The sequence below is a fragment of the Alexandromys fortis genome, unplaced genomic scaffold (assembly GCF_014885135.2).
Source record: "Alexandromys fortis isolate MF-2015 unplaced genomic scaffold, M_Fortis_MF-2015_v1.1 scaffold_0, whole genome shotgun sequence".
Classification (NCBI taxonomy): domain Eukaryota; kingdom Metazoa; phylum Chordata; class Mammalia; order Rodentia; family Cricetidae; genus Alexandromys; species Alexandromys fortis.
Genome location: NW_026067949.1, coordinates 42,628,770 through 42,637,595, shown reverse-complemented (window position 1 = coordinate 42,637,595; position 8,826 = coordinate 42,628,770).

Below are 8,826 nucleotides of genomic sequence, written 5' to 3'. Positions count from 1 at the left end.
AGTCTCTTGCCAACCCTAAGATGGCTCCCTTAATTAGGATATATATTTCTCTGCTCCCGTGTCCACCCTTCCTTTATCCCAACCATCCCATTCCCCCAAGCTCCCCCCAATCTCCCCTTCTCACGTTTTCTCACCCCATTTCCCCTTGGCCCCATGCCACCTCATCCCAAGTTCCCAATTTTTGCCCGGCAATCTTGTCTACTTCCCATATCCAGGTGGGTGACTATATGTTTTCCTTTGGGTTCACCTTCTTATTTAGCTTCTCTAGGATCACAAATTATATGCTCAATGTCCTTTATTTATGGCTAGAAACCAATACCACTCTTGGGAATATACCCAAGAGATGCCCTATCATATGACAAAAGCATTTGTTCAACTATGTTCATAGCAGCACTATTTGTATTAGACAGAACCTGGAAACAACCTAGATGCCCTTCAATGGAAGAATAGATGAAGAAAGTGTGGAATATATACATACATATTAGAGTACTACTCAGCAGTAAAAAACAATGACTTCGTGAATTTTGCATGCAAATGGATGGAAATAGAAAACACTATCCTGAGTGAGGTATCCCAGACCCAAAAAGATGAACGTGGGACGTACTCACTCATAATTGGTTTATTTCACTTTTTTTAAATGAGAAAAACACTGCAGCAGATGTGGTAGTTTGATAAGAATGCTCCCATGGGCTCATATATTCGAATGCTTAGTCACCAGGGAGTGGCATTTGAAAGGGTTTGGTGGTGTGGCACTGTTTGGAGAAGTGTATCACTGGGGGTGGACTTTGAAGTTTCAAAAGCCCGTACAAGGTTTCTCAATGGATCACAATGTAGTTCTCAGTTACTGCTCCAGAGCCTGCCTCCGTATCACCATGCTCACTGCCATGATGGTAATGGACTAAAAAAACCTCTGTAAGCAAGCCCTCAATTAAATGGTGTCTTTTATAAGAACTGCCTTGGTCATGGTGTCTCTTCATGTCCAGAGAGTAGTGACTAAGACACCAGATGTCTCCATGTGTAGAGTCATGGAGGTGTTTAAGCCAATCCTTTAGGACATATTCCTAGAAATATAATTTCTATGTCAAAGAAAGGATTTATTTTCAAACTTCAGCACATAGAAGTTTATGTAGAACATCTGTGGGGCTTTCTACTTTCTCCAGTGACAGCTTACCTATTCTTCTCAAATAATTTATACTCCCAGGAAAATTCCTTTTGCAACCACTTGCAAGAGCGCCCAACTTTTGATGCTGTGCTGAGCTGGCGGTCATGTAAAAGTGTCCTGAGCTGCATCCACAGCTGTCCTGGCAGTCGACAGCCTTGATAGGCCTGGCGGAATAAGCAACTTTCCAGACAGAGGCCAAGGGCATTATTTTAATGTGCTGACACGTCACTTGTGGGTTTTGCAATGTCTTCCCCCAAGACAACGGCTGAGATTTTCAGTTCAGACACTGTGTTCTTATTTTGACCCTTTTCACCACTCGCTTCCTTACCTAACTTCTCCCAGATCCATCCCTACCTCCCTAACCTGAACTTCATGTCAGAAAAAAAAGGAAGGTCAGATTTGTGCTGCCTGTGTACTCACGTGCCTGGGATCATCCGCTGGTACATGGCTGACTTACAAAGGATCATTGTTGTTCCTTTGGAAACTACAGCTCCCAGACTCCTCCTGGATTACGGACACCTGCGCATGCGGGCGTGCACAGGTGCAGGTCACTTCTCCCAGATAACTTTGCGCTTCCCGTTAAAAAGCGAGCTTCCACGAGGTCTCGCTCTCTCTGGCCCTTTTTACCCTTGTGTGTCTCGCACACCCATCCCTTATCGTGTCCCCCTCCCCCCATTAAAGTGCACCCACGTGGGAGCCGCGTGTCTTGTCTCTTCCTTTTGTGCGTGTCTCGTCTATCCTGTGTTCGTCTACACACCTCACCTGCCTTTTAAAAGAATAATAACCATAGTCTTATAGAAAACTGACTCTCCCTCCCCAGAAGTCAACAAACCATAGCCTAACAGCTCCTTCTCTCTCCACGTCAGCTCCTTCTCTCCCCATGCTAGAGAGTTGACTGGCTGGATCCTGTGCAGGTCTTTCGCAGGCAGCCACAGCTGCAGCGGCTCTGAGTTCACGGCTGTGCAGAGGTTCCGTCAGGTCCAGAAGGCACTGTTTCGCACAAGTCCCTACAGACCTCTGGCATTTATATGCTCTCTACTCCTTCCACAGTGGTCCCTGAGTCCAGAGGTGTGAATGAGGTAGGTGTCAGCTTGTGACTGCGTGCCTCACTGACACTTTGTCGCTGCATCTTGGCCGGTTGTGAGTTTCTGTCCTAACCACCACCCACTGCATAAAGAAACCTCTTTGATGAAGCATGAGTACATTAATCTATGGGCTTAGGAATATGAATTCTGAAGGAAATTTTAATAACAGCAGACTTACGCCCTCAGACCTGTGAGCTCCCAAACCATGGGTTTGGGGCCAGATTTCCAGCATCAGTATAGTTTCGCTCAGACTTGGACGTTCAATAAGAAAGCAGTTAGTTAGCCCCATATAACATTTGTTCCAGGGTTGTCCTCATAAACATATCTTGCCACACCGGTCATTATTGTAGTTCACAGAGTTACCAGTTGTGTAAAACTATTGACGACTTTTTTGTTCCCAGAGATCCCACACCAAAATCTAAGATTATAAGAGCTAGCCAGCAGGGAGTAAGCTTCCTGCTCAGTACCCATTGGATTTCTTCATGTTCTCTGATCAATATATATGGAGTTTTTTTGGAGCACAACAGAACGACAGATACCATATTTAATTTCAGTGTTATATTCTCCTATACCTTCAGTTCCTGGGCCCCTGCTTCCCCAAGGACATGGGCTCTTTTCGTAGGCTTTTCCTTTGAATTGTTATGTAACATATACCCAGGCAGGGGGAAGAGGGAAAATCTGGGGAGCAAAATTGCCCAAAAGACAAGACCTGAGAAGAATTCCTAGAGATAAGATCCTGGAGATAAAGGGGATTGATTTTTTTTATCTAACCACTAACTAGCTCTCACCACTTACTAAGGTCATAACGAAGGAAAAAATTCCACTATTCAGTTGAAGATTTGGTTGCTACATCCATTTTGCAAGCTAAAGATAAATTTTCAAAATTAATTACTTGGCAAATAACTGTTGACTTTTAAACAAAGACTAGAAAAAGCTTGGATTTTGCAAAGATGCCCAGGGGAGTTTTCAGAAGTCCAGCAAATGCCAGCTGCCCTGCCCATGAGAGTGTACTGTCTAGGGGAGCATGGGCATTGGTCCTATGGAAATAGGAACACAGGGTATTAAAATAAGGTCAAGACAAGTGAATAAGAATCTAACATATAGGAATTTTATATACATGTACATATCTTCTAATTCTGCATAGCCAGTGCTACAAGGAAATTATATCAGCTATAAATGAACTCATCCAGCTCACATTTGCTCTCTGCAGAAGAGGAATGAAAGCCCCTATTCAGCTTCCATCTCATCCTATTTTTTGATTGTGTGCCTCATTATTAGTGTTCAAAGACTCTTTAAACACAAACAAATTGCTACATACTAGCACACAATATCCAAAATAATTTTAAGATGTTGGCTTTCTACTGGAGGCTTTAACTGAGGCCAAAGCCCTGCAAACATGCCAAGAGATGACATACTATCTCTTTGACTGTTTGCTTCTCATGAAAAAAAAATTGCAAATTTATTGTTAAGCACATGTTGACAGACTTTTGGAAACACAAGAAACAGAATACAATTTTCTACAAAATACTTTTTAAAACTTATCTTTACTAATTAGTAAAATTGATTAGCACAAAGGAATCCTGGCTAGAGCACAAAATGGCAGGGAAATGCAATGGAGAAGCCACAGAAGTATTTAAGGGAATGTCAGCCAGGCATTCAGAACATGCACGCCTGGACTGAGACAAGTGTGGCCTGATGGTCTAGAACCAAAAACTTGGGGAGAAAGACCTAGGTAAGAAAGACAGGGGTGCAAAATGGAGCAACGTGTGAGCTCACTGCAGCAGAAAGTTCTTCCGAATTGAATGCAGTGCACAGCTTACCCAGAGCAACATATTACTGGTTTGCGTTTTGATAATTTTTAATTAAGACCTATAAACATCCAGAGCGATAAATATCTGCTCTTTGTGGAGAACTTCCTCTCGCCACGTTGTTCCCGTTATGACGGCCTTCACCACAGAGGAGGTAGCCGTACCACACGGTCTCCTCGTCTCATGTCCACCCAGTAGGATTTCTCAATCACTGCCCCACCTCCTCTTCTCATTTATAAATCAAATTCATTTTCAATCCATTGCCTCGAGGGAGCTTACATGCAGCTGGTAAGCGGCCAGGTGTGCTTTGGGATGGCAGCTTCGATGCCACTTCCTCCACCCTACCTAGCTCCACTTTGGGGCCCACCTGCATGTTATCACTGATTGACAGAAACAATTCCTAAACTCCTACAATAAGAATTTGATTCTTTTATCAAAGAGGGAACATGATCTACCTTGACAAGCTGCGAAGAGCTGTTAGATTAGGGCAACACTGGATTAGGTGATAAAACATGGTAGAAATATTACTAGTTGCCAGCTAAATTAATGGACCTAGGAATTTTTTTTTCTTTGTTTTGTTTTTGTTTTTGGAGATGGGGTTTCTCTTTGTGACAGCTCTGGCTGTCCTGGAACTCACTTTGTAGACCATGTTGGCCTCGAACTCATAGAGATTCATCTGCCTCTGCCTCCCAAGTGCTGCGAATACAGGTGTGCGCCACCATTGCCTGGTTTGGAAAGTTTCTTACTTTCCATTAATTTTACTGTACACATCTTAAAATAAAGATAATAACCATCTTAGAAAGAATGTCAGCATTGAACAATGTAGGCAAACATCCTTTCTACATTGAAATATGCCATAAACTGATTTATTACTATATTCTAGCACTCTGGACTTGGGTTGATTTCAATTTAATTAAATCATCTTTTGCAAACATCTGCATAAACTAAGTACTATTTATCATGTCTTTATAATGAAAAACGCATTGTGTAGCAAGAAAGGATTTCAATAGATCAAGAAGTAATGCCCCAACTCCAGTGCTGCAGCCCACTCATCTGGCCAGCAGAAACATTTAACCACCTCCCCCACTTTCCCAGATGCAGTGACTGGTGTTTCCCAGAAGACAAAACATGTCTATTCTGATTCTTTTAATGGAGCCATATGCTGTTTTTAACCCTAGGTTTTTCTTTTTATAATTTCCTGAGATGTTTGCCATTTGTTTCATGCATACTGTTTAAGAAAAAGTATTCAGTGATGTGTATTAAATACTTTAGAGTTAATAATATTCAGGATCAGCACTGTTTGGCATCCTACCCCGCAAGGTTCAGGTAACAAAGCCAGGGGTTGGGAAAATTGCTGTCAGACAGGTTTGACAGGGCTGCTGCATTCATGAACTTATGGGAGCTGTGGCTGTCAGCACAACATCAATCCAGTTACTATTCTAGCTCAGAAGGGAAGGGGTTTATACAGCCCCTCCCCTATTTGAGGAGCTACTGGCAGGAGGAAGAGTCAGTCTTCTTCAAGATTGTGGATCCTAGTGTACTACCCTCGCCTCAAAGGCCTTGTTCCATTAACACATCTCTGGATTCAGTGTGCTATTTAGAAGAGGAGGAGGAAGAGATGAAGTTGTAGGGGGATGTTAGGGATGTCTAGGAGGAGTTGGAAATGGAGAATGAGGGATGGATATGGCCCAAATGCGTTGTATACATGTATGAGCTTCTTAAAGAATAAATATAACTCATTGATAAGGACTGTGACAGTGGCATTTTACACGTGGAAGAGTGAGGGCAGATAACTGGTTAGTGCCTGGAAATCAGCACAGAAATATCTGAGAGAAGGAGAAATTCTTGTCCAGCTGACCTAACTGAATTCTTGATGAAGCAGAGCAATAAAACATCTCATGAGAATCTAAAGGCCTGAAGAACCTGATGTCACATGTCCCAAAAGAGCTTTATGCTGAACTGACTTTATGGGCTGTTTTATCAATTCATTTTTAATTTTGTTGACATTAGATCCTTCTTTTTTCAAGAACATGCAATGATGGGTTCAGAAATCACACCAAAGTCTGTTACGCAAGCGATTTGTGTCAATATAGGATTTTGCAGGATTTGTTGTTCTGATAAATCTTAAACTGTTTGTTTTTTACTATTTCACATATTTTACAACCACAGACTCAAGAGTACTCAGCACAGCAATAGTAACCAAACACATTTCTGGCAAGGGCTAAGTGCGGGAGAACAGGAGTGCACAGAGCTGGAAGAGAATGGGTTTGCCCTTCCCGTGGTTATTACCTGTGTTGGTGGAGGAGGAGGAAAGTGCACAAAAGAGTGGAAATGATGAAAGCTCTGTGAGCGAAGCGACGATGCCTGCAGGTATTTGAGGATAAGAGTAAATAAGAGCAGTGTCCCAAGGAAAAGAAAGTGTGTGTGTGTGTGTGTGTGTGTGTGTGTGTGTGTGTTTGGAATTGAGGAAAGTTGAAATTAAAAAAAAAAAACTGAAAAAAAGAACCCCAAAATAGATCTCATTGGAAAGTTGCCCTTGAAAAAGGTAACACCAGGTGACTATTAACTTTTAACCTAGTAAATATGAGGAGGTGAGGAGTAAACCATGCATGCTAAGAGACGATCTGCCTCACCTTGACAGCTATAGCCACCTTTGCCTTCCTTATGTTGAGTTGTATGGATTCAGCTAAAAGCATAAATCACAGTTACAAAAGCTAGAAAACTTTATGGTTTCGGTGTGCTTGGAATCTCTTTTATTTGCCTTGTATGAATTATAAAGGCATTTAATCATTTCATTAATGTACTAGTTTAGGAACTATGGAGGAAATGGTGATTCATACATTTCGAATAACTTACCCAAAGCTATGGAGCTCACAAATAAGGGAGCCCAGGTTTAAATCAACAATCACCTTGCTTAAATCAGATTTCCTAGGCACTCTCTCCCTACCATACTTAATCCAAAATTTGATCAAACCTTATTCACTTGGCTAATTTATTTCTGGATTTTGATGTGGAAGTACATACTGTTGAGATTCTCCAGGAAAATGAAGCCTGTGTTTTCAACTTCCATCTACCCTCCAGTCCTTGGTCCTTTCTCTAATTTTACCTTTCTATGTTATTTTTTGTTAATATTTATTTATTATGTATACAATATTCTGTCTGTATGTCTGAAGGCCAGAAGAGGGTGCCAGACCTCTTTACAGATGGTTGTGAGCCACCATGTGGTTGCTGGGAATTGAACTCAGGACCTTTGGAAGAGCAGGCAATGCTACCAGTTTAAAATGTTTCATGATGGCTTGCACATTCTCTAGGAGTCTGTGGCCATCAATGTGCTTCAGACATCAAGATATCCAGAAACTGGCGGCATCCATCTGCTTTTGTGATGTTCTTTCCTTCTGACCTCACAACTCCCCATTTATAGCACTGCTTATTCTTCTATTTGCAAGAAAACGAGGACCTTGTCAGTCTTGGTTAGGCTCAGCACACCCAGGCTACCTTGTATGGCTTTCCACACCTCAGAGCAGGTGTGAGAGAAAGTTGAAGAAAAGGAATGACAGAGTACAGCTTCCACATTCTTACTTTGCGTCACTTCCCATGAATTATGTCGTGGGATCATCAAATAGACCCTTTGAAATGAAAGCGTTGACTCAGAATGAGGCAGGGATCATATGAAAAACAGCCACATAATCTACATTTGTTTAGAGATTCACTTCAGTCTTACTTGAACAGAGGATTTTTGTTTTGTTTTTTGTTTTTGCTCTTTGCATCTTGTGAGTAAAGCCCAGGAATTATCAAGGTTAATAAACTCCTTGAAGGAATCATATTTAATAATGAATACTACCCTTTGTAAGTAAGTGGTCACTAGATGCTGGGCTCTTGGACGAGCATGTCACATGTGATACTCCATGAAATAAGTTGCTGCTTCTAATTTACAGAGAAGGGGAAAAAAAAGCCTAAAAATGATGAATTAGCAAGTCCCTAGAGCTGGGACTAGAGAGAGAGAGAGTCTTGGACCCCTCTCTGAGCCTTCTGCAGCCTATCAAAAACTAGCCCTTTTATTCTCTCTCTCCTCTTTCTTTCAAAATGGAGAGCCTTACTACATAGCCATGCTAGTGTCAAATTCATGATCCTCCTGCCTCAGTCTCCTGTGTGCTGCTATGACAGACATGTGACATTATACCCAACTCAAAATAAGCACCCATTTCCCACTTTGTTTACATTTCTTTCCTTGAATATGTGTGCTTGTGCAATCATTTATGTGTTCTTTGATAATATTATCTCCTGTTTTAAGTCCTGAGCTTAGTTGTCATTTAACCATCTATGCAAACTTCTGAGGTACTTTTCACTATCATTGCTATGTTATCAATAGAAAATTATAGTCAGAGACTGTTCTTCATTTCCCAGCCACCCAGACCCAAATAATCATACAGAAACTATGTTAATTACAGCAATGTTTGGTTGATAGCTTAGGCATATTTCTAGCTAGCTCTTACATCTTAAATTAACCCATTTCTATTAATCTGTGTATCACCATGAGGCAATGGCCTACCTGAAAGGTTCTGGAGTCTGTATCCTTCAGCAACTACATGGTATCTCCTTGACTCTGCTTTCTCTCTCTCTCTCTCTCTCTCTCTCTCTCTCTCTCTCTCTCTCTCTCTCTCTTTGGATTTTCTGCCTGGTTTTACTCGGCTAAGCCATTGGCCGAAACAGATTTATTCATCAACCAATAAAATGAACATATATACAGAAGGACATCCCACATCAGAGAAAA